The following is a 27,067-nucleotide window of genomic DNA, read 5'->3' as shown; positions in this document are numbered from 1 at the left end:
GGCACAGGGTCAAGGCAGATTTGCATATGGCTGGGTCCAAACTGGAATGGCATGTGAGCAAAAAAAACAATGGATTTAGACCCAGATCTCTGTACTGGGGTGAATTTATGACGTTGTTCTGCATTCTGTCAATCAATAGTTCTTTTTGCATTTGTCACACCGAGTGGGACGGGTATGCTCAGACGTGAGTGCCGTGCGCTCCATGCCACTGGAATCAAGCTATCTTGGCTGAAGAGGGGTGAAACCCCGAAACCGGTCCGAGGATGCTTGCTTCCAGTCCGGGGAGGACCTGGCCTGGCAGTTCGGGCTGGACTGTTCCCATTGGGCACAGGGTCACGGCTGATTTGCATATGGCTGGGTCCAAACTGGATTGGCATGGTGAGCAAAAAAACGATGGATTTAGGCCCAGATCTCTGTACTGGGGTGAATGTATGACATTGTTCTGCATTCTGTCCATCAATAGTTCTTTTTGCATTTGTCACACTGAGTGGGATGGGTGTGCTCAGACATGAGTCCCGTGCTCTCCATGCCACTGGAATCAAGCTATCCTGGATGAAGAGAGGTGAAACCCCGAAACCGGTCCTAGGATGCTTGTTTCCAGTCCAGGGAGGACGTGGCCTGGCAGTTCGGGCTGGACTGTTCCCATTGGGCATAGGGTCAAGACTGATTTGCATATGGCTGGGTCCAAACTGGAATGACATAGTGAGCAAAAAAACTATGGATTTAGGCCCAGATCTCTGTACTGGGGTGAATGTATGACATTGTTCCGCATTCTGTCCATCAATAGTTCCTTTTGCATTTGTCACCCCGAGTGGGACGTGTATGTTCAGACGTGAGTCCCGTGCTCTCCATGCCACTGGAATCAAGCTATCCTGGCTGAAGAGGGGTGAAAACCGGAAACCGGTCCTAGGATGCTTGGTTCCAGTCCGGGGAGGACCTGGCCTGACAGTTCGGGCTAGACTGTTCCCATTGGGCACAGGGTCAAGACTGATTTGCAAATGGCTTGGTCCAAACTGGAATGAAATAGTGAGCAAAAAAACGATGGATTTAGGCCAAGATCTCTGTACTGGGGTGAATGTTTGACATTGTTTTGCATTCTGTCCATCGATAGTTCTTTTTGAATTTGTCACCCCGAGTGGGACAGGTATGCTAAGACGTGAGTCCTGTGCTCTCCATGCCACTGGAATCAAGCTATTCCTGGCGGAAGAGGGGTGAAACCCCAAAACCGGTCCTAGGATGCTTCTTTCCATTCTATGGAGGACCTGGCCTGGCAGTTCGGGCCGGACTGTTCCCATTGGGCACAGGATGATGACTGATTTGCATACGGCTGGGTCCAAACTGGAATGGCATTGTGAGCAAAAAAACGATGGATTTAGGCCCAGATCTCTGTACTGGGGTGAATGTAGGACATTGTTCTGCATTCTGTCCATCAATAGTTCTTTTTGCATTTGTCACCCCGAGTGGGATGGGTGTGCTCAGACATGAGTCCTGTGCTCTCCATGCCACTGGAATCAAGCTATCCTGGCTGAAGAGGGGTGAAACCCCGAAACTGGTCCTAGGATGCTTGATACCAGTCCAGGGAGGACCTAGCCTGGCAGATCGGGCTGGACTGTTCTTATTGGGCATAGGGTCAAGACTGATTTGCATGTGGCTTGGTCCAAACTGGAATGGCATAGAGCAAAAAAACGATGAATTTAGGCCCAGATCTCTGTACTGGGGTGAATGTATGACATTGGTCTGCGTTCTGTCCATCAATAGTTCTTTTTGCATTTGTCACCCCGAGTAGGATGGGTGTGCTCAGACGTGAGTCCTGTGCTCTCCATGCCACAGGAATCAAGCTATCCTGGCTGAAGAGAGGTGAAACCCGGAAACCGGTCCTAGGATGCTTGTTTCCAGTCCGGGGAGGACCTGGCCTGACAGTTCGGGCTGGACTGTTCCCATTGGGCACAGGGTCAAGACTGATTTGCATATGGCTGGGTCCAAACTGGAATGAGATGGTGAGTAAAAAAACGATGGATTTAGGCCCAGATCTCTGTACTGGGGTGAATGTTTGACATTGTTCTGCATTCTGTCCATCAATATTTCTTTTTGCATTTGTCACCCCGAGTGGGACGGGTATGCTCAGACGTGAGTCCCGAGCTCTCCATGCCACTGGAATCAAGCTATCCTTGCTGAAGAGGGGTGAAACTCCGAAACCGGTCCTAGGATGCTTGTTTCAAGTTCAGGGAGGACCTGTCCTGCCAGTTCGGGCTGGACTGTTCCCATTGGGCACAGGGTCAAGGCTGATTTGCATATGTCTGGGTCCAAACTGGAATGGCATGGTGAGCAAAAAAAACAATGGATTTAGGCCCAGATCTCTGTACTGGGGTGAATGTATGACATTGTTCTGCATTCTGTCCATCAATAGTTCTTTTTGCATATGTCACCCCGAGTGGGACGGGTATGCTCAGACGTGAGTCCCGTGCTCTCCATGCCACTGGAATCAAGCTATCCTGTGTGAAGAGGGGTGAAACCCCAAAACCGGTCCTGGGATGCTTATTTCCAGTCCAGGGAGGACCTGGCCTGGCAGTTCGGGCTGGACTGTTCCCATTGGGCACAGGGTCAAGACTGATTTGTATATGGCTGGGTCCAAACTGGAAAGGCATGTTGAGCAAAAAAACGATGGATTTAGGCCCAGATCTCTGTACTGGGGTGAATGTATGGCATTGTTCTGCATTCTATCCATCAATAGTTTTTTTTAATTCGTCACCCCGAGTGGAACGGGTATGCTCAGTCGTGATTCCTGTATCAACGAGGTGCTTGATTGCACAGCCCCACTTTCGCACGCCAGATTGGGTGGCCGCCTTCAAAAAACTGCCCCGTGGTTCAGTGATGAACTACGGGTCACGAAAACAGCATTGAAGCGAGTCGAAAGACAGTGGTGGGGGGCTCCGTCTAAGGAAACTAGGGAGGCCTACCTAACGGAGAGGCAAATTTATCACGGGCTAATCAGGAAGTCCAAAGCAGCATATTACACCATTAGAGTTAGCGAAGCAGGTAACTCGACGAGGGAGCTCTTCTTGCTCTATAAACCCTCTCGAGTGGGAAACCAGCCATGGCTCCAGATGACTGCTCGGTGGAATCCTGTGATAGGATTGCGGACTTCTTTTCCGAAAAGATAGCAACAATCTACTCGGCATTTCCCAGTCATCCCATTGCTGGAACCGAATTTGCGGAAAGCCCGAGGGAATGAAGGGACAGACATATACTGACCAACTTTGTCACCCCGCCCTCGGAGGACCTACTAAAAATCTGTATATCCGTCGAATCGGGTTCCCCGCGGGATCCCACCATGCCGAAACGGCTAGTGGATAGCTTATCGGTGCTAGAACCATATATAAGACACCTATTAGATGTGTCTTTTAGGACCAAGACCGTGCCCAAAGCCTGGAAACAGGTGGTGGTTCTACCTCTCAGGAAGAAATCTAACATCAGCTTTGAGAAACTAGAGAACCTCCGGCCGATCTCCCTTCTGCCCTATCTGGCCAAAGTGGCGGAAAAAACGGTAAACATGCAACTGATAGATTTCGTGGATGAGGCTGCCCTACTACACGATACCCAGTTTGGTTTCCGTCCCTGCCACTCAACGGAATCAGCGCTTTTGATGGCTGTGGAGACCTTACGCCAGGGGGTGGATGAGGGTCATACTATGGCCCTCATCCTATTGGACCTGAGTGCAGCATTCGACACCATAGCTCAAACCACCCTGCTACGGTGTCTGAATAGTGGCGGAATATTTGGAGCTGCCCTCGCATGGATCCAGTCCTTCCTGACGGGGAGAAGCTTTCAGGTCCGCCAGGGCGAATGTTATTCCAGGGATATTGGATTGGACCAGGGCATACCTCAGGGATCGTCCCTGAGCCCCACCCTATTTAATCTTTATGTCTCCCCAGTGGCCCCTATTGCTGTGGGCCATGGTCTGCGCATCGTGTCCTACGCCGACGACACGCAGCTGGTTATCTCCCTCTCGTGAGCGCCCGGTCTTTCGGCGGACAGTTTCAGAGCCTGCATGCAAGACCTTGCAGCCTGGATGTCCACCAACTGCCTTAAACTAAATGGCAGCAAGACTGAGGTGCTTGTAGTGGGGGAGAACCCATCTGTCTTGTCGTCGGCGTGGTGGCCTCCATGCTTGGGTGAGGCTCCAACACCCTGCCAAGAAGTTCGGAACCTTGGAGTCTGGTTAGATGCTGACCTGTCTTTTGGACCGCAGATAGGACGTGTGGCGGGCGTCTGCTTCAGCGTCCTGAAAAGTATACGGAAGGTCTTAAATCTCCTTCCCACGTCAGCCCGCAGAACGTTGGTGCACACCCTCATCACATCACGCCTGGATTATGGCAATTTGCTGTACCTGGGAGCAACTAACAAGGCCATAAATCGCCTTCAGGTGTTGCAGAACGCGGCAGCCCGCCTCATTTTAAAATTTCCCAAAAGAGTGGCCTCCAATACTGCCCTTCGGACTCTTCACTGGTTACCAGTAAGGAGCAGGGTTGAGTTTAAGGCCCTCTGTACCTGCCACCGCATCCTTACTGGGAAGGCGCCAACACCGCTCCAGAACCTGATCACCAGGTACGTACCCACACGCTCCCTTCGCTCCTCCCACGGAGGCCTTTTAAAGGTCCCGAGGATAAGGCGGGCTCGCATGGGAGGTAGATCTTTCCGTTACCTGATGGCTAAGAGCTGGAAGGCTTTACCTTTGGACCTCCGTCTTGAGTCATCTGAACCTGGCTTCAGGAGGAAGTTAAAAAAATATTTATATACACGCTAGCCTGCACAGTCTCAATGGCTGAGCCTGTGGGAGTTCTTCTGTTCTAGCGCGGGGACACGCTTTGAGCGTAACCAAGCGCTCTATAAAATTCCCTTATTATTATTATTACTTCATGCCACTGGAATCAAGCTATCCTGGCTGAAGAGGAGTGAAACTCCAAAACCGGTCCTACGATGCTTGTTTCCAGTCCAGGGAGGACCTGGCCTGGCAGTTCGTGCTGGACTGTTCCCATTGGGCACAGGGACAAGGCAGATTTGCATATGGCTGGGTCCAAACTGGAATGGCATGGTGAGCAAAAAAAACTATGGATTTAGACCCAGATCTCTGTACTGGGGTGAATGTATGACGTTGTTCTGCATTCTGTCAATCAATAGTTATTTTTGCATTTGTCACCCCGAGTGGGACGGGTATGCTCAGACGTGAGTCCCGTGCTCTCCATGCCACTGGAATCAAGCTATCCTTGCTGAAGAGGGGTGAAACTCCGAAACCGATCCTAGGATGCTTGTTTCAAGTCCAGGGAGGACCTGGCCTGACAGTTCGGGCTAGACTGTTCCCATTGGGCACAGGGTCAAGACTGATTTGCATATGGCTGGGTCCAAACTGGAATGAGATGGTGAGCAAAAAAACGATGGATTTAGGCCCAGATCTCTGTACTGGGGTTTATGTAGGACATTGTTCTGCATTCTGTCCATCAATAGTTATTTTTGCATTTGTCACCCCGAGTGGGACGGGTATGCTAAGACGTGAGTCCTGTGCTCTCCATGCCACTGGAATCAAGCTATCCTGGCTGAAGAGGGGTGAAACCCCAAAACCGGTCCTAGGATGCTTCTTTCCAGTCCAGGGAGGACCTGGCCTGGCAGTTCGGGCTGGACTGTTCCCATTGGGCACACGATGATGACTGATTTGCATATGGCTGGGTCCAAACTGGAATGGCATGGTGAGCAAAAAGACGATGGATTTAGGCCCAGATCTCTGTACTGGGGTGAATGTATGACATTGTTCTGCATTCTACCCATCAATAGTTCTTTTTGAATTTGTCACCCCGAGTGGGACGGGTATGCTCAGACGTGATTCCTGTGCTCTTCATGCCACTGGAATCAAGCTATCCTGGCTGAAGAGGGGTGAAACTCCATAACCGGTCCTAGGATGCTTGTTTCCAGTCCCGGGAGGACCTGGCCTGGCAGTTCGTGCTGGACTGTTCCCATTGGGCACAGGGTCAAGGCAGATTTGCATATGGCTGGGTCCAAACTGGAATGGCATGGTGAGCAAAAAAACAATGGATTTAGACCCAGATCTCTGTACTGGGGTGAATGTATGACGTTGTTCTGCATTCTGTCCATCAATAGTTCTTTTTGCATTTGTCACCCCGAGTGGGATGGGTGTGCTCAGACATGAGTCCTGTGCTCTCCATGCCACTGGAATCAAGCTATCCTGGCTGAAGAGGGGTGAAACCCCGAAACTGGTCCTAGGATGCTTGATACCAGTCCAGGGAGGACCTAGCCTGGCAGATCGGGCTGGACTGTTCTTATTGGGCATAGGGTCAAGACTGATTTTCATGTGGCTTGGTCCAAACTGGAATGGCATAGAGCAAAAAAACGATGGATTTAGGCCCAGATCTCTGTACTGGGGTGAATGTATGACATTGGTCTGCGTTCTGTCCATCAATAGTTCTTTTTGCATTTGTCACCCCGAGTAGGATGGGTGTGCTCAGACGTGAGTCCTGTGCTCTCCATGCCACAGGAATCAAGCTATCCTGGCTGAAGAGGGGTGAAACCTCGAAACTGGTCCTAGGATGCTTGATACGATCCAGGGAGGACCTAGCCTGGCAGATCTGGCAGGACTGTTCCCATTGGGCATAAGGTCAAGACTGATTTGCATGTGGCTGGGTCCAAACTGGAATGGCATTGAGCAAAAACACGATGGATTTAGGCCCAGATCTCTGTACTGGGGTGAATGTATGACATTGTTCTGCATTCTGTCCATCAATAGTTCTTTTTGCATTTGTCACCCCGAGTGGGACGTGTATGTTCAGACGAGAGTCCCGTGCTCTCCATGCCACTGGAATCAAGCTATCCTGGCTGAAGAGAGGTGAAACCCGGAAACCGGTCCTAGGATGCTTGTTTCCAGTCCGGGGAGGACCTGGCCTGACAGTTCGGGCTGGACTGTTCCCATTGGGCACAGGGTCAAGACTGATTTGCATATGGCTGGGTCCAAACTGGAGTGACATAGTGAGCAAAAAAACAATGGATTTAGACCCAGATCTCTGTACTGGGGTGAATGTATGACGTTGTTCTGCATTCTTTCCATCAATAGTTCTTTTTGCATTTGTCACCCCGAGTGGGACGGGTATGCTCAGATGTGAGTCCCGTGCGCTCCATGCCACTGGAATCAAGCTGTCCTGGCTGAAGAGGGGTGAAACCCCGAAACCGGTCCTAGGATGCTTGTTTCCAGTCCAGGGATGACCTGGCCTGGCAGTTCGGGCTGGACTGTTCCCATTGGGCACAGGGTCAAGACTGATTCGCATATGGCTGGGTCCAAACTGGAATGGCAAGGTGAGCAAAAAAACAATGGATTTAGGCCCAGATCTCTGTACTGGGGTGAATGCATGACATTGTTCTGCATTCTGTCCATCAATATTTCTTTTTGCATTTGTCACCCCGAGTGGGACGGGGATGCTCAGACGTGAGTCCCGTGCTCTCCATGCTACTGGTATCAAGCTATCCTGGCTGAAGAGGGGAGGAACCCCGAAACCGGTCCTAGGATGCTTCTTTCCAGTCCAGGGAGGACCTGGTCTGGCAGTTCGGGCTGGACTGTTCCCATTGGGCACAGGGTCAAGACTGATTTGCAAATGGCTGGGTCCAAACTGGAATGGCATGTTGAGCAAAAGAACGATGGATTTAGGCCCCAGATCTCTGTACTGGGGTGAATGTATGACAATGTTCTGCATTCTCTCCATTAATAGTTCTTTTTGCATTTGTCACCCTGAGTGGGACGGGTATGCTCAGACGTGAGTCCCGTGCTGTCCATGCCACTGGAATCAAGCTATCCTGGCTGATGAGGGGTGAAACTCCGAAACTGGTCCTAGGATGCTTGTTTCCAGTCCAGGGAGGACCTGGCCTGGCAGTTCGGGCTGGACTGTCCCCATTGGGCACAGGGTCAAGGCTGATTTGCATATGTCTGGGTCCAAACTGGAATGGCATGGTGAGCAAAAAAACCAATGGATTTAGGCCCAGATCTCTGTACTGGGGTGAATATATGACGTTGTTCTGCATTCTGTCCATCTATAGTTCTTTTTGCATTTGTCACCCCCAGTGGGACGGGTATGCTCAGACGTGAGTCCCGTGCTCTCCATACCACTGGAATGAAGCTATCCTGGCTGAAGAGGGGTGAAACCCCAAAACCAGTCCTAGGATGCTTGTTTCCAGTCCAGGGAGGACCTGGCCTGGCAGTTCGGGCTGGAATGTTCCCATTGGGCACAGGGTCAAGACTGATTTGCAAATGACTGGGTCCAAACTGGAATGGCATGGTGAGCAATAAGACGGTGGATTTAGGCCCAGATCTCTGTACTGGGGTGAATGTATGACATTGTTCTGCATTCTGTCCATCAATAGTTCTTTTTGCATATGTCACCCTGAGTGGGCCGGGTATGCTCAGACGTAATTCCTGTGCACTTCATGCCACTGGAATCAAGCTATCCTGGCTGAAGAGGGGTGAAACTCCGAAACCGGTCCTAGGATGCTTGTTTCCAGTCCAGGGAGGACCTGGCCTGGCAGTTCGTGCTGGACAGTTCCCATTTGGCACAGGGTCAAGGCAGATTTGCATATGGCTGGGTCCAAACTAGGCCTGGGCGGCAAATTCCGTTCCGCTCGCGGAATTTGCGGAATTTGGGTAATTTCGCGTTCCGCGGAGAACGCGAAATTACCCAAAATTCTGCATTCCGCGGCTTCGCGGAATTTTTTGCTTGTTCGCGTTCTCAAAATGCGTGTTCGTGAGATATTTCCCCTCGAGCACGCAAACAGCGATCGCGAACAGGAAAAAAACACCGCGAACAGGTAATTCCGCGTTTTCGCGGAATTTCTGCATGTTCGCGGAGATTTTTTACCGTTTCGCGGAGGTTTGCGTAGCGCGACTACGCAAATTCCGCCCACCCCTAGTCCAAACTGGAATGGCATGGTGAGCAAAAAAAACAATGGATTTAGACCCAGATCTCTGTACTGGGGTAAATTTATGACGTTGTTCTGCATTCTGTCAATCAATAGTTCTTTTTGCATTTGTCACCCCGAGTGGGACGGGTATGCTCAGACGTGAGTGCCGTGCGCTCCATGCCACTGGAATCAATCTATCTTGGCTGAAGAGGGGTGAAACCCCGAAACCGGTCCTAGGATGCTTGCTTCCAGTCCGGGGAGGACCTGGCCTGGCAGTTCGGGCTGGACTGTTCCCATTGGGCACAGGGTCACGGCTGATTTGCATATGGCTGGGTCCAAACTGGAATGACATGGTGAGCAAAAAAACGATGGATTTAGGCCCAGATCTCTGTACTGGGGTGAATGCATGACATTGTTCTGCATTCTGTCCATCAATAGTTCTTTTTGCATTTGTCACCCCGAGTGGGATGGGTATGCTCAGACATGAGTCCCGTGCTCTCCATGCCACTGGAATCAAGCTATCCTGGCTGAAGAGAGGTGAAACCCTGAAACCGGTCCTAGGATGCTTGTTTCCAGTCCAGGGAGGACGTGGCCTGGCAGTTCGGGCTGGACTGTTCCCATTGGGCTTAGGGTCAAGACTGATTTGCATATGGCTGGGTCCAAACTGGAATGACATAGTGAGCAAAAAAACTATGGATTTAGGCCCAGATCTCTGTACTGGGGTGAATGTATGACATTGTTCCGCATTCTGTCCATCAATAGTTCTTTTTGCATTTGTCACCCCGAGTGGGACGTGTATGTTCAGAAGTGAGTCCCGTGCTCTCCATGCCACTGGAATCAAGCTATCCTGGCTGAAGAGGGGTGAAAACCGGAAACCGGTCCTAGGATGCTTGTTTCCAGTCCGGGGAGGACCTGGCCTGACAGTTCGGGCTAGACTGTTCCCATTGGGCACAGGGTCAAGACTGATTTGCAAATGGCTGGGTCCAAACTGGAATGACATGGTAAGCAAAAAAACGATGGATTTAGGCCAAGATCTCTGTACTGGGGTGAATGTTTGACATTGTTTTCTATTCTGTCCATCGATAGTTCTTTTTGCATTTGTCACCCGGAGTGGGACGGGTATGCTCAGACGTGAGTCCCGTGCTCTCCATACCACTGAAATCAAGCTATCTTGGCTGAAGAGGGGTGAAACCCTAAAACCAGTCCTAGGATGCCTGTTTCCAGTCCAGGGAGGACCTGGCCTGACAGTTCGGGCTAGACTGTTCCCATTGGGCACAGGGTCAAGACTGATTTGCATATGGCTGGGTCCAAACTGGAATGAGATGGTGAGAAAAAAAACGATGGATTTAGGTCCAGATCTCTGTACTGGGGTGAATGTATGACATTGTTCTGCATTCTGTCCATCAATAGTTCTTTTTGCATTTGTCACCCCGAGTGGGGCGGGTATGCTAAGACGTGAGTCCTGTGCTCTCCATGCCACTGGAATCAAGCTACCCTGGCTGAAGAGGGGTGAAATCCCAAAACCGGTCCTAGGATGCTTCTTTCCAGTCCAGGGAGGACCTGGCCTGGCAGTTCAGGCTGGACTGTTCCCATTGGGCACAGGATGATGACTGATTTGCATATGGCTCGGTCCAAACTGGAATGGCATGGTGAGCAAAAAGACGATGGATTTAGGCCCAGATCTCTGTACTGGAGTGAATGTATGACGTTGTTCTGCATTCTGTCCATCAATAGTTCTTTTTGCATTTGTCACCCCGAGTGGGATGGGTGTGCTCAGATGTGAGTCCTGTGCTCTCCATGCCACTGGAATCAAGCTATCCTGGCTGAAGAGGGGTGAAACCCCGAATCTGGTCCTAGGATGCTTGATACCAGTCCAGGGAGGACCTAGCCTGGCAGATCGGGCTGGACTGTTCTTATTGGGCATAGGGTCAAGACTGATTCGCATATGGCTGGGTCCAAACTGGAATGACATGGTGAGCAAAAAGACGATGGATTTAGGCCCAGATCTCTGTACTGGGGTGAATGTATGACATTGTTCTGCATTCTGTCCATCAATAGTTCTTTTTGCATTTGTCACCCGAGTGGGACGGGTATGCTCAGACGTAATTCCTGTGCACTTCATGAAACTAGAATCAAGCAATCCTGGCTGAAGAGGGGTGAAAGTCCGAAACCGGTCCTAGGATGCTTGTTTCCAGTCCAGGGAGGACCTGGCCTGGCAGTTCGGGCTTGACTGTTCCCATTGGGCACAGGGACAAGGAAGATTTGCATATGGCTGGGTCCAAACTGGAATGAGATGGTGAGCAAAAAAACGATGGATTTAGACCCAGATCTCTGTACTGGGGTGAATGTTTGACATTGTTCTGCATTCTGTCCATCAATAGTTCTTTTCGCATTTGTCACCCCGAGTGGGACGGGTATGCTCAGACGTGAGTCCCGTGCTCTCCATGCCACTGGAATCAAGCTATCCTGGCTGAAGAGGGGTGAAACTCCGAAACCGGTCCTAGGATGCTTGTTTCAAGTTCAGGGAGGACCTGTCCTGCCAGTTCGGGCTGGACTATTCCCATTGGGCACAGGGTCAAGGCTGATTTGCATATGTCTGGGTCCAAACTGGAATGGCATGGTGAGCAAAAAAAACAATGGATTTAGGCCCAGATCTCTGTACTGGGGTGAATGTATGACATTGTTCTGCATTCTGTCCATCAATAGTTCTTTTTGCATATGTCACCCCGAGTGGGACGGGTATGCTCAGACATGAGTCCCGTGCTCTCCATGCCACTGGAATCAAGCTATCCTGTGTGAAGAGGGGTGAAACCCCAAAACCGGTCCTAGGATGCTTATTTCCAGTCCAGGGAGGACCTGGCCTGGCAGTTCGGGCTGGACTGTTCCCATTGGGCACAGGGTCAAGACTGATTTGTATATGGCTGGGTCCAAACTGGAAAGGCATGTTGAGCAAAACAACGATGGATTTAGGCCCAGATCTCTGTACTGGGGTGAATGTATGGCATTGTTCTGCATTCTATCCATCAATAGTTTTTTTTAATTTGTCACCCCGAGTGGAACGGGTATGCTCAGTCGTGATTCCTGTATCAACGAGGCGCTTGATTGCACAGCCCCACTTTCGCACGCCAGATTGGGTGGCCGCCTTCAAAAAACTGCCCCGTGGTTCAGTGATGAACTACGGGTCACGAAAACAGCATTGAAGCGAGTCGAAAGACAGTGGTGGGGGGCTTCGTCTAAGTTAACTAGGGAGGCCTACCTAACGGAGAGGCGAATTTATCACAGGCTAATCAGGAAGTCCAAAGCAGCATATTACACCATTAGAGTTAGCGAAGCAGGTAACTCGACGAGGGAGCTCTTCTTGCTCTATAAACCCTCTCGTGTGGGAAACCAGCCATGGCTCCAGATGACTGCTCGGTGGAATCCTGTGATAGGATTGCGGGCTTCTTTTCCGAAAAGATAGCAACAATCTACTCGGCATTTCCTAGTCATCCCATTGCTGGAACTGAATATGCGGAAAGCCCGAGGGAATGAAGGGACAGACATATACTGACCAACTTTGTCACCCCGCCCTCGGAGGACCTACTAAAAATCTGTATATCCGTCAAATCGGGTTCCCCGCGGGATCCCACCATGCCGAAACGGCTAGTGGATAGCTTATCGGTGCTAGAACCATATATAAGACACCTATTAGATGTGTCTTTTAGGACCAAGACCGTGCCCAAAGCCTGGAAACAGGTGGTGGTTCTACCTCTCAGGAAGAAATCTAACATCAGCTTTGAGAAACTAGAGAACCTCCGGCCGATCTCCCTTCTGCCCTATCTGGCCAAAGTGGCGGAAAAAACGGTAAACATGCAACTGATGGATTTCGTGGATGAGGCTGCCCTACTACACGATACCCAGTTTGGTTTCCATCCCTGCCACTCAACGGAATCAGCGCTTTTGATGGCTGTGGAGACCTTACGCCAGGGGGTGGATGAGGGTCATACTATGGCCCTCATCCTATTGGACCTGAGTGCAGCATTCGACACCATAGCTCACACCACCCTGCTACGGTGTCTGAATAGTGGCGGAATATTTGGAGCTGCCCTCGCATGGATCCAGTCCTTCCTGACGGGGAGAAGCTTTCAGGTCCGCCAGGGCGAATGTTATTCCAGGGATATTGGATTGGACCAGGGCATACCTCAGGGATCGTCCCTGAGCCCCACCCTATTTAATCTTTATGTCTCCCCAGTGGCCCCTATTGCTGTGGGCCATGGTCTGCACATCGTGTCCTACGCCGACGACACGCAGCTGGTTATCTCCCTCTCGTGAGCGCCCGGTCTTTCGGCGGACAGTTTCAGAGCCTGCATGCAAGACCTTGCAGCCTGGATGTCCACCAACTGCCTTAAACTAAATGGCAGCAAGACTGAGGTGCTCGTAGTGGGGGAGAACCCATCTGTCTTGTCGTCGGAGTGGTGGCCTCCATGCTTGGGTGAGGCTCCAACACCCTGCCAAGAAGTTCGGAACCTTGGAGTCTGGTTAGATGCTGACCTGTCTTTTGGACCGCAGATAGGACGTGTGGCGGGCGTCTGCTTCAGCGTCCTGAAAAGTATACGGAAGGTCTTAGATCTCCTTCCCACGTCAGCCCGCAGAACGTTGGTGCACGCCCTCATCACATCACGCCTGGATTATGGCAATTTGCTGTACCTGGGAGCAACTAACAAGGCCATAAATCGCCTTCAGGTGTTGCAGAACGCGGCAGCCCGCCTCAATTTAAAATTTCCCAAAAGAGTGGCCTCCAATACTGCCCTTCGGACTCTTCACTGGTTACCAGTAAGGAGCAGGGTTGAGTTTAAGGCCCTCTGTACCTGCCACCGCATCCTTACTGGGAAGGCGCCAACACCGCTCCAGAACCTGATCACCAGGTATGTACCCAAACGCTCCCTTCGCTCCTCCCACGGAGGCCTTTTAAAGGTCCCGAGGATAAGGCGGGCTCGCATGGGAGGTAGATCTTTCCGTTACCTGATGGCTAAGAGCTGGAAGGCTTTACCTTTGGACCTCCGTCTTGAGTCATCTGAACCTGGCTTCAGGAGGAAGTTAAAAAAATATTTATATATACACTAGCCTGCACAGTCTCAATGGCTGAGTCTGTGGGAGTTCTTCTGTTCTAGCGCAGGGACACGCTTTGAGCGTAACCAAGCGCTCTATAAAATTCCCTTATTATTATTATTACTTCATGCCACTGGAATCAAGCTATCCTGGCTGAAGAGGGGTGAAACTCCAAAACCGGTCCTACGATGCTTGTTTCCAGTCCAGGGAGGACCTGGCCTGGCAGTTCGTGCTGGACTGTTCCCATTGGGCACAGGGACAAGGCAGATTTGCATATGGCTGGGTCCAAACTGGAATGGCATGGTGAGCAAAAAGACGATGGATTTAGGCCCAGATCTCTGTACTGGGGTGAATGTATGACATTGTTCTGCATTCTACCCATCAATAGTTCTTTTTGAATTTGTCACCCCGAGTGGGACGGGTATGCTCAGACGTGATTCCTGTGCTCTCCATGCCACTGGAATCAAGCTATCCTTGCTGAAGAGGGGTGAAACTCCGAAACCGGTCCTAGGATGCTTGTTTCAAGTCCAGGGAGGACCTGGCCTGACAGTTTGGGCTAGACTGTTCCCATTGGGCACAGGGTCAAGACTGATTTGCATATGGCTGGGTCCAAACTGGAATGGCACGGTGAGCAAAAAGACGATGGATTTAGGCCCAGATCTCTGTACTGGGGTGAATGTATGACATTGTTCTGCATTCTACCCATCAATAGTTCTTTTTGAATTTGTCACCCCGAGTGGGACGGGTATGCTCAGACGTGATTCCTGTGCTCTCCATGCCACTGGAATCAAGCTATCCTGGCTGAAGAGGGGTGAAACTCCATAACCGGTCCTAGGATGCTTGTTTCCAGTCCCGGGAGGACCTGGCCTGGCAGTTCGTGCTGGACTGTTCCCATTGGGCACAGGGTCAAGGCAGATTTGCATATGGCTGGGTCCAAACTGGAATGGCATGGTGAGCAAAAAAACAATGGATTTAGACCCAGATCTCTGTACTGGGGTGAATGTATGACGTTGTTCTGCATTCTGTCCATCAATAGTTCTTTTTGCATTTGTCACCCCGAGTAGGATGGGTGTGCTCAGACGTGAGTCCTGTGCTCTCTATGCCACAGGAATCAAGCTATCCTGGCTGAAGAGGGGTGAAACCCCGAAACTGGTCCTAGGATGCTTGATACGAGTCCAGGGAGGACCTAGCCTGGCAGATCGGGCAGGACTGTTCCCATTGGGCATAAGGTCAAGACTGATTTGCATGTGGCTGGGTCCAAACTGGAATGGCATTGAGCAAAAACACGATGGATTTAGGCCCAGATCTCTGTACTGGGGTGAATGTATGACATTGTTCTGCATTCTGTCCATCAATAGTTCTTTTTGCATTTGTCACCCCGAGTGGGACGTGTATGTTCAGACGTGAGTCCCGTGCTCTCCATGCCACTGGAATCAAGCTATCCTGGCTGAAGAGGGGTGAAACCCCGAAACCGGTCCTAGGATGCTTGTTTTCAGTCCAGGGATGACCTGGCCTGGCAGTTCGGGCTGGACTGTTCCCATTGGGCACAGGGTCAAGGCTGATTTGCATATGGCTGGGTCCAAACTGGAATGGCAAGGTGAGCAAAAAAACAATGGATTTAGGCCCAGATCTCTGTACTGGGGTGAATGCATGACATTGTTCTGCATTCTGTCCATCAATATTTCTTTTTGCATTTGTCACCCCGAGTGGGACGGGGATGCTCGGACGTGAGTCCCGTGCTCTCCATGCCACTGGTATCAAGCTATCCTGGCTGAAGAGGGGTGAAACCCCGAAACCGGTCCTAGGATGCTTCTTTCCAGTCCAGGGAGGACCTGGTCTGGCAGTTCGGGCTGGACTGTTCCCATTGGGCACAGGGTCAAGACTGATTTGCAAATGGCTGGGTCCAAACTGGAATGGCATGTTGAGCAAAAGAACGATGGATTTAGGCCCCAGATCTCTGTACTGGGGTGAATGTATGACAATGTTCTGCATTCTCTCCATTAATAGTTCTTTTTGCATTTGTCACCCTGAGTGGGACGGGTATGCTCAGACGTGAGTCCCGTGCTCTCCATGCCACTGGAATCAAGCTATCCTGGCTGATGAGGGGTGAAACTCCGAAACTGGTCCTAGGATGCTTGTTTCCAGTCCAGGGAGGACCTGGCCTGGCCGTTCGGGCTGGACTGTCCCCATTGGGCACAGGGTCAAGGCTGATTTGCATATGTCTGGGTCCAAACTGGAATGGCATGGTGAGCAAATAAACCAATGGATTTAGGCCCAGATCTCTGTACTGGGGTGAATATATGACGTTGTTCTGCATTCTGTCCATCTATAGTTCTTTTTGCATTTGTCACCCCGAGTGGGACGGGTATGCTCAGATGTGAGTCCCGTGCTCTCCATACCACTGGAATCAAGCTATCCTGGCTGAAGAGGGGTGAAACCCCAAAACCAGTCCTAGGATGCTTGTTTCCAGTCCAGGGAGGACCTGGCCTGGCAGTTCGGGCTGGAATGTTCCCATTGGGCACAGGGTCAAGACTGATTTGCATATGGCTGAGTCCAAACTGGAAAGGCATGGTGAGCAAAAAGACGATGGATTTAGGCCCAGATCTCTGTACTGGGGTGAATGTATGACATTGTTCTGCATTCTATCCATCAATAGTTCTTTTTGAATTTGTCAACCCGAGTGGGACGGGTATGCTCAGACGTGATTCCTGTGCTCTTCATGCCACTGGAATCAAGCTATCCTGGCTGAAGAGGGGTGAAACTCCGTAACCGGTCCTAGGATGCTTGTTTCCAGTCCCGGGAGGACCTGGCCTGGCAGTTTGTGCTGGACTGTTCCCATTGGGCACAGGCTCAAGGCAGATTTGCATATGGCTGGGTCCAAACTGGAATGGCATGGTGAGCAAACAAACAATGGATTTAGACCCAGATCTCTCTACTGGGGTGAATGTATGACGTTGTTCTGCATTCTGTCCATCAATAGTTATTTTTGCATTTGTCACCCCGAGTGGGACGGGTATGCTCAGATGTGAGTCCCGTGCGCTCCATGCCACTGTAATCAAGCTGTCCTGGCTGAAGAGGGGTGAAACCCCGAAACCGGTCCTAGGATGCTTGTTTCCAGTCCAGGGATGACATGGCCTGGCAGTTCGGGCTGGACTGTTCCCATTGGGCACAGGGTCAAGACTGATTCGCATATGGCTGGGTCCAAACTGGAATGGCATGGTGAGCAAGAAGACGATGGATTTAGGCCCAGATCTCTGTACTGGGGTGTATGTATGACATCTTGCTGTTTTGCACAAAGGGATATTCACGGAGGAGCCTACCTGTCGCCCATCAACTACTCGGCGCACCCGCTTCGCGGGTGCCCCTTCGCCCGTTCTTGAGGAGCGGTTCACAGACAACGATTGGGAGGAGTCCGGAGGCGGGAAACCTGCGGCTGGTGTGTGGCTGCAGCGGGGCTGCGAGCGTGCGGGGACTTCATTGCCCAGAAGTCCCTGCCAGACCGTCAACGAGCTTCCGGTCCGCTCTCCCTGCTGCCCCGCCCCCCATCCGCCCTCCTGAGGCTTAAAAACACCTCATTGCCACGAAATCAAGTGGGTCATCTTGCTGTTTTGCACAAAGGGATATTCACGGAGGAGCCTACCTGTCGCCCATCAACTACTCGGCGCACCCGCTTCGCGGGTGCCCCTTCGCCCGTTCTTGAGGAGCGGTTCACAGACAACGATTGGGAGGAGTCCGGAGGCGGGAAACCTGCGGCTGGTGTGTGGCTGCAGCGGGGCTGCGAGCGTGCGGGGACTTCATTGCCCAGAAGTCCCTGCCAGACCGTCAACGAGCTTCCGGTCCGCTCTCCCTGCTGCCCCGCCCCCCATCCGCCCTCCTGAGGCTTAAAAACACCTCATTGCCACGAAATCAAGTGGGTCATCTTGCTGTTTTGCACAAAGGGATATTCACGGAGGAGCCTACCTGTCGCCCATCAACTACTCGGCGCACCCGCTTCGCGGGTGCCCCTTCGCCCGTTCTTGAGGAGCGGTTCACAGACAACGATTGGGAGGAGTCCGGAGGCGGGAAACCTGCGGCTGGTGTGTGGCTGCAGCGGGGCTGCGAGCGTGCGGGGACTTCATTGCCCAGAAGTCCCTGCCAGACCGTCAACGAGCTTCCGGTCCGCTCTCCCTGCTGCCCCGCCCCCCATCCGCCCTCCTGAGGCTTAAAAACACCTCATTGCCACGAAATCAAGTGGGTCATCTTGCTGTTTTGCACAAAGGGATATTCACGGAGGAGCCTACCTGTCGCCCATCAACTACTCGGCGCACCCGCTTCGCGGGTGCCCCTTCGCCCGTTCTTGAGGAGCGGTTCACAGACAACGACTGGGAGGAGTCCGGAGGCGGGAAACCTGCGGCTGGTGTGTGGCTGCAGCGGGGCTGCGAGCGTGCGGGGACTTCATTGCCCAGAAGTCCCTGCCAGACCGTCAACGAGCTTCCGGTCCGCTCTCCCTGCTGCCCCGCCCCCCATCCGCCCTCCTGAGGCTTAAAAACACCTCATTGCCACGAAATCAAGTGGGTCATCTTGCTGTTTTGCACAAAGGGATATTCACGGAGGAGCCTACCTGTCGCCCATCAACTACTCGGCGCACCCGCTTCGCGGGTGCCCCTTCGCCCGTTCTTGAGGAGCGGTTCACAGACAACGATTGGGAGGAGTCCGGAGGCGGGAAACCTGCGGCTGGTGTGTGGCTGCAGCGGGGCTGCGAGCGTGCGGGGACTTCATTGCCCAGAAGTCCCTGCCAGACCGTCAACGAGCTTCCGGTCCGCTCTCCCTGCTGCCCCGCCCCCCATCCGCCCTCCTGAGGCTTGATAACAACATTCTACTCCCGCAGCGCGGGACGCAGCCCGGGCTAAGACCGGACAAAGAGCGGGCCGTTTGTGGCCGTTCGTGGGCGGCTGTGGTCGGGGCGGGCCCCTTCCCTAATTCGAGCTGACTGGAACAGGCTACATACTCAGCTGGTACTGTGAGTACATGCACCCTTGCTAATCGGTGTCCTGCTCACATAACATTGGCCGCCCATTTCTTGAGTACAAACATTGTAGTGTGTGTTGGACATTTTTATTGATATTTATCCTCCTGTTATAAACGGTGGTTCTTCTGTTTCCTATTTTGTGAGCTTGATCGCCTGTTTGTTCATTCCCCAAATCATGACCTCCTTAAGGTCTGGCAGGAAGGTGGCTAGAAACAGCGTAGGGGGTCAGGTTACAGGGACACTTGACAATTTTATTACTAGAGCTGCTCGTGTTCTCGAACACGAAATTTTGTTAACGGAAAAAAGACTGTCCCTAGAACTTTCTGCCAAAAGTTCATCCCTTGGCAATATCATGTTGGCTGTCTCGCCTGAAAACAGCCTACCTCAAATTCCTTCTATTTTGTCTGGTGATACTTTAAATGTACTACCAGACACTCTTGACCATTGCCCGTTGGTGGATATTCAGGAGATAACTAGTATCCCTGATACTAGTAGCGACCAAACCACTGACAGTACTGATATCCCGCAACCTACCACTGTCCAGCAAATTACAGGAACAATGACCCAGGTCCCTAGGCCCAGGCATATTCCAAGTAAAAGGAAACGTATGGGAGCACCCCCTAAGGGGAAACGAGCCAAAATCCCCAAAGCGTCCAATCCACACAAATCTGCACCCACTAGCGAAGTCCTAAATCCTGCTATGTCTGCTAGTTTACATTTGGCGTCTGGTGCATTGAAGTCCCCGTTCCCTCCCCCTGTTCAATCTAACGCAGACTCTTCTACCTTCGATCTTCTCAAGCCTATAGAGAAGTTATTTAAATCATTACTCCTCCCATTATTAGAGCGAGTTACGCGTCTAGCCTCTGCACTTGAGAAGCTAGAGGGTATGGTATCTGCTAACACGTCCCTGCTAGAAAAGATTGCAGTGTCTTCTATTGGTCATGCACCCTCCTCTAACAACGACATTGTCGATAATTCTAGGCTTGCCTCCACTGCCCATCCACCCTTGGATGGAGTAATACCCAGCATTCCGACACACAATGTCCAGGAGGTAGACGTTCCATGTCCTCAGGCTAACACTGAAGTCCCGAGAGAAACTGTTTGTAATACCAACCCAGAGGCAGCTGTTTTATACCAATACTTTCCGTCTATCAATCTCCCACCTGAGTCGCAGCCATATACCATCATACTGCTGGATGTACCCCGGCTTCCACAGTCAAAGTCCGAGTGCCATAGTGACTTAAAGAATAAAGTCTCACATTGGCTAAATACCAACAGGCCATTACCTATTGGTCTGCGGACTGAAATATTGACCGTCCGCAGGGTAAGTTGGTTGGGCACTAGAGTTAAACAGGTGCAGGGTGATTGTGTGATTATAAATTTTCGCGACCCGAGAGCTGTCAGGCATATCTGCTCCTTTTCCAATATCTTGAAAGGGACTGGCATTTCTACAGTGGATTTGTCATATTTTTTTCCACACAAACCCGCTGTCACTACACGTGATATGTCCTATGTCTGGGAAAGGGTACAAAGGCCTTCATATCACCAGTTAAGGCCGGATTTCCATCTCCCCTTGTCAAACTTCTACACACCCTTGAGTTCATTAGATGGGGTTGACTGACAGTCACCCCACCTGGTAGATTCGAATAACTTGGGGGAAGTCTGTTTTAGTTTAGTTAACCCAGTGCAAGTTAGGAGTGGGTGTTCCCGGGGTGCTCGAGTTGGCTTGGTAAATATGTCTTCCAGTACTCTGTTTTCCCACCCTACTGGCCAGTCTCTCTCCCCCATTGACCCTTCCCTAACTGACAGCGGGACTAGGGGCCCCATTAATACCGATATCACCCCGACATCTGTAGTACCATGCACAATGCCATCTAGTTCTATGCCCCTGACCCTGGTCTCGTGGAATGTTGCGGGCCTTGGTACCAGGGTATCCTCTGAAGAATGGGTAGGCTGGGTCGACACCCATGATATCCTGGTTTTCCAGGAGACATGGGCTGTGGACCCGATCTATCTCCCAGGGTTTGTGAATTTTTTCAAGGGGGCTATTCGTGGCACTAGGGGCCGCCCGTCTGGTGGCCTTTGTATCTGGGTTAAGCAATCCCTTGGGTATTCAATCAAGGAAATAGCTATTGATAGCCCTGACCTACTAATTATTTCCTTGCAACATGACAATGATCCTGTAGTCCTAATTGTTAACGTCTATAATAGAGGCCTCCCTGGGGGACGTGGCACCAATACCTTTTTACTATTAGACGGGTTTCTGGACACTATTGACATGTATACAAATGTTCTGATTGTGGGTGATCTAAACTGTTGTTTTGAACCTCTGCTCTCTACTCTAGACTCATTAACCTGGGAAGTAGACGCAATTTTAAATATTCCTTCCCTCGATCTCCCACCTATTAAGAGGTGGACAGAGTCAGCCACTCAGTGGATGGGACTATGTTTGGAGCGGGGATTCAGGGCCGCCAACGGGAGGACTGCCTCTGACAGGGGTGGAAAGATGACGTTCTCAGACGGCCGTCGTTGTAGCAGCAGAATTGATTATGCTCTAGTTAAAATCGAGTTCTGGTTCACTCTAAGTGATATGGCGATATTAGACCGCCCGGAGAGTGACCACAACCCGCTGGTTTTAAGTCTCTTACTCTGCTCAGCCCAGAGAGCCAAACCAACAGAACTAGTCACTGCGGAAGCCGTCTTAACTAATGATCAACGGCGGGTACGTTGGGACAAAGTTGCAATGGATGCTGAATTATTGTTCAGGATTAGCTCCATGGTATCCGGTGCTCTGGCGGACATTCAGTCCCTTCAGTACACCGAGGATGTGACAGGTAAAGCAACATGCATACATGATCATCTTTTCTCTGGCCTTAAATCCCTTTTTTTAAAACCCTGTAAGGCCAAGAAATCCATAGCTCCAAAACCATTGTCCTGGTACAATAAAACTTGTCGAGAATCTTTTAGCAAATTAAAATCTGCCATTGCTAATAAAGAACCAGATAATGTTAGATTGGCCAGGATAAATTATAAAAAGGCAAAGGCCAAGGCCAAACAGGAGTGGGATAACGATCACTGGAACAACCTCTTGGCTGCTAGTAAGCACCGGAACCTATCCCTCTTCTGGCATACTATTAAGTGGGGTAACAGCCAGAATAGTCAGGTCCCCTCTAATCATGTTCCCCCGGAAGCCTGGGTGACCCACTTTGAATCCCAATTTTCAGATCCCACAGTTGTCGAGGGGCCTGCCCCAGTTATAACGGGGGACCCTTTCCTCCCCATAACTTTAACTTTTGACTGCGCTGAGGTCAAACAGGCTTTGAGCAAGGTTTCAAGTGGCAAGGCGCCGGGCATGGACTGCGTTCCCGCAGATCTCTTTAAATCTGATACAGTGAACTGGGTGCCCTACATCGCACACTTTGCCAATGCCGTAGCCAGAGGGGCAGATATTCCCGATTCTTGGGGGGGGGCCGAGATTCTCCCCATTTTTAAAAAAGGTGACCGTTCATGCCCGGGGAACTACCGCCCAATTAGTCTTATTGACTCGGTCCAGAAAATTATCGCCAGAATGATCTTGGCACGAATCCAGGCTTGGATTGAGCAGGAGGATATCATCTCTCCTCTCCAAGCCGGTTTTAGACCGTGTACTAGTACCATCGATCAGGCATTCAAATTCCAACTGATTGTCTGGAAAACGGTCTATTTGTGTGGCGGTACTTTATATGCTGCCTTTGTAGATCTTCGGTCAGCATTTGACCTAGTCAATAGAACTAAACTTTGGAGCGTACTGGCGGAGCTTGGGCTTCCCCCAGCCCTTTTGAATATCATCATTAGGCTCCATGACAACAACTACGCACAAGTCCGCTGGGGAAAACAGGGCCAGGTTACTGGACGGTTCAGGGTCAATCGGGGTGTCAGGCAGGGGTGTGTACTTGCTCCCACATTGTTTTTATTGTTCATTAACAGTGTTGTTAAGTACTACTCCAATACATCGACGGACGCTCCCACGCTTGGAGGTATTAAAATCCCACTCCTTATGTTCGCTGATGACACCCTACTTCTCTCTCAGACTCTATCTGGACTACAGGCGGCACTTAATGTTTTTACACATTTTTGTTCCGATTTTGACCTGGCGGTCAACGTGTCCAAAACCAAGTATATGGTTTTTAATAAAGGGAGAGGCATAAAGGGACATGTTTTTATGGACAAAGCTCTGCTTGAGCGTACACACGTTATGACCTATCTAGGGGTAGTTTTCGAAAATAAGCTGGACTGGAGGCCGCAAATTGATGTTTTATCTCTAAAATTTGCCCAGCTTTCTGGTTGCCTAGTTAAAGAACATAAGCAATCAAAGTCGAGAATGATGGGCCCCCCCATTAAAATTTTTAATGCGAGGATAAACTCTGCAATCCTCTATGGTGCTGAGCTCTGGGGCTTTGCAGATCTTTCTCCTTTGGTAAAGGCACAATATAAATTTTTTAGATTACTCACGGGCCTTCCATGTTCTACTCCAGTTAAACCTCTCCTGCTGGATCTGGGCTGTCGTTCGTTTGATGACATTGCGAGGTTTAAGCCACTGGCCTTCTGGAGGCGTTTATGGACTGTCCCTGAGTTGGCCCTCTATGCAAAGGCCTTCCTTGATGTACGCTCTATTCTAGGGGCTGGTAACATACCATGGTTCAAACAGACCAGGCAGCTCCTGGAATCTATGGGATTGGGCAACTTATGGACCGACCCGGTTAATAACCCCTTTCCCTCTAAGAAAGACTTCAAGAGTCTCTACTGGTCTATGGTGCAGCAGAAACATATTAATTCAGTTACTGCAGAGTCCTTGACGGGAAGGTTCCTGGCCCAAAAAAGAACACCATTCCTCGAGGCATACTGGGATACCATCACTAGACCTTGTGACAGAAAACTTTATCATCAATTCAGGGTAGGCACACTTCAGACTAACCTTTTCACTAAAAAGTGGAAGGGTATGTCTAATGACTCATGTAAAAGTTGCCCTGACTGCATTGATTCTGTTGGTCATATTTTCTTTGCATGTCCTGCCTATGCTGCACCCCGAGCTAAATGGCTCAAGCCCTTATGTCGAACATTGGGCACTAGGCAAGGGTCAGAAGCCCTAGAAATGTTGAGATTTGAGCCCAGTGAATATGTTGCTATTGCTGTTGCTAAGTTCTTGGCTTGGGTTTGGTTTATTAGAAACAAGAGGCATTAAGACATTGACCCATTTTTAAACATTTTGATTATGTTTCCTTTTAAAATCGTGTTTTTTAAAAAATTTGTATCTTTGAAAATATGTACTTTTATCTTTTAATGCTTTGTAAATGTCTTTTATGATGAAATGCATCGACAATAAAGACTAATGAAATGAAATGACATTGTTCTGCATTCTGTCCATCAATAGTTCTTTTTGCATTTGTCACCTCGAGTGAGACGGGATGCTCAGACGTGAGTCCCGTGCTCTCCATGCCACTGGAATCAAGCTATCCTGCGCTAAAGAGGGGTGAAACCCGGAAACCTGTCCTAGGATGCTTGCTTCCAGTCCGGAGAGGACCTGGCCTGGCAGTTCGGGCTGGACTGTTCCCATTGGGCACAGGGTCAAGGCTGATTTGCATAAGGCTGGGTCCAAACTGGAATGGCAAGGTGAGCAAAAAAACAATGGATTTAGGCCCAGATCTCTGTACTGGGGTGAATGCATGACATTGTTCTGCATTCTGTCCATCAATATTTCTTTTTGCATTTGTCACCCCGAGTGGGACGGGGCTGCTCAGACGTGAGTCCCGTGCTCTCCATGCCACTGGTATCAAGCTATCCTGGCTGAAGAGGGGTGAAACCCCGAAACCGGTCCTAGGATGCTTCTTTCCAGTCCAGGGAGGACCTGGTCTGGCAGTTCGGGCTGGACTGTTCCCATTGGGCACAGGGTCAAGACTGATTTGCAAATGGCTGGGTCCAAACTGGAATGGCATGTTGAGCAAAAGAACGATGGATTTAGGCCCCAGATCTCTGTACTGTGGTGAATGTATGACAATGTTCTGCATTCTCTCCATTAATAGTTCTTTTTGCATTTGTCACCCTGAGTGGGACGGGTATGCTCGGACGTGAGTCCCGTGCTCTCCATGCCACTGGAATCAAGCTATCCTGGCTGATGAGGGGTGAAACTCCGAAACTGGTCCTAGGATGCTTGTTTCCAGTCCAGGGAGGACCTTGCCTGGCAGTTTGGGCTGGACTGTCCCCATTGGGCACAGGGTCAAGGCTGATTTGCATATGTCTGGGTCCAAACTGGAATGGCATGGTGAGCAAAAAAACCAATGGATTTAGGCCCAGATCTCTGTACTGGGGTGAATATATGACGTTGTTCTGCATTCTGTCCATCTATAGTTCTTTTTGCATTTGTCACCCCGAGTGGGACGGGTATGCTCAGACGTGAGTCCCGTGCTCTCCATACCACTGGAATCAAGCTATCCTGGCTGAAGAGGGGTGAAACCCCAAAACCAGTCCTAGGATGCTTGTTTCCAGTCCAGGGAGGACCTGGCCTGGCAGTTCGGGCTGGAATGTTCCAATTGGGCACAGGGTCAAGACTGATTTGCAAATGACTGGGTCCAAACTGGAATGGCATGATGAGCAAAAAGACAATGGATTTATGCCCAGATCTCTGTACTGGGGTGAATGTATGACATTGTTCTGCATTCTGTCCATCAATAGTTCTTTTTGCATATGTCACCCTGAGTGGGACGGGTATGCTCAGACGTAATTCCTGTGCACTTCATGCCACTGGAATCAAGCTAACCTGGCTGAAGAGGGGTGAAACTCCGAAACCGGTCCTAGGATGCTTGTTTCCAGTCCAGGGAGGACCTGGCCTGGCAGTTCGTGCTCGACTGTTCCCATTGGGCACAGGGTCAAGGCAGATTTGCATATTGCTGGGTCCAAAGTCCAAACTGGAATGGCATGGTGAGCGAAAAAAACAATGGATTTAGACCCAGATCTCTGTACTGGGGTGAATTTATGACGTTGTTCTGCATTCTGTCAATCAATAGTTCTTTTTGCATTTGTCACCCCGAGTGGGACGGGTATGCTCAGACGTGAGTGCCGTGCGCTCCATGCCACTGGAATCAATCTATCTTGGCTGAAGAGGGGTGAAACCCCGATACCGGTCCTAGGATGCTTGCTTCCAGTCCGGGGAGAACCTGGCCTGGCAGTTCGGGCTGGACTGTTCCCATTGGGCACAGGGTCACGGCTGATTTGCATATGGCTGGGTCCAAACTGGAATGACATGGTGAGCAAAAAAACGATGGATTTAGGCCCAGATCTCTGTACTGGGGTGAATGCATGACATTGTTCTGCATTCTGTCCATCAATAGTTCTTTTTGCATTTGTCACCCCGAGTGGGATGGGTATGCTCAGACATGAGTCCCGTGCTCTCCATGCCACTGGAATCAAGCTATCCTGGCTGAAGAGAGGTAAAACCCCGAAACCGGTCCTAGGATGCTTGTTTCCAGTCCAGGGTGGACGTGGCCTGGCAGTTCGGGCTGGACTGTTCCCATTGGGCTTAGGGTCAAGACTGATTTGCATATGGCTGGGTCCAAACTGGAATGACATAGTGAGCAAAAAAACTATGGATTTAGGCCCAGATCTCTGTACTGGGGTGAATGTTTGACATTGTTTTGCATTCTGTCCATCGATAGTTCTTTTTGCATTTGTCACCCGGAGTGGGACGGGTATGTTCAGAAGTGAGTCCCGTGCTCTCCATGCCACTGGAATCAAGCTATCCTGGCTGAAGAGGGGTGAAAACCGGAAACCGGTCCTAGGATGCTTGTTTCCAGTCCGGGGAGGACCTGGCCTGAGAGTTCGGGCTAGACTGTTCCCATTAGGCACAGGGTCAAGACTGATTTGCAAATGGCTGGGTCCAAACTGGAATGACATGGTAAGCAAAAAAACGATGGATGTAGGCCAAGATCTCTGTACTGGGGTGAATGTTTGACATTGTTTTGCATTCTGTCCATCGATAGTTCTTTTTGC

This window comes from Triturus cristatus, chromosome 2_1, assembly GCF_964204655.1.
Source record: "Triturus cristatus chromosome 2_1, aTriCri1.1, whole genome shotgun sequence".
NCBI lineage: Eukaryota > Metazoa > Chordata > Amphibia > Caudata > Salamandridae > Triturus > Triturus cristatus.
The sequence above is the reverse complement of the archived record's forward strand: the minus strand, read 5'-3'. Positions refer to the sequence as shown.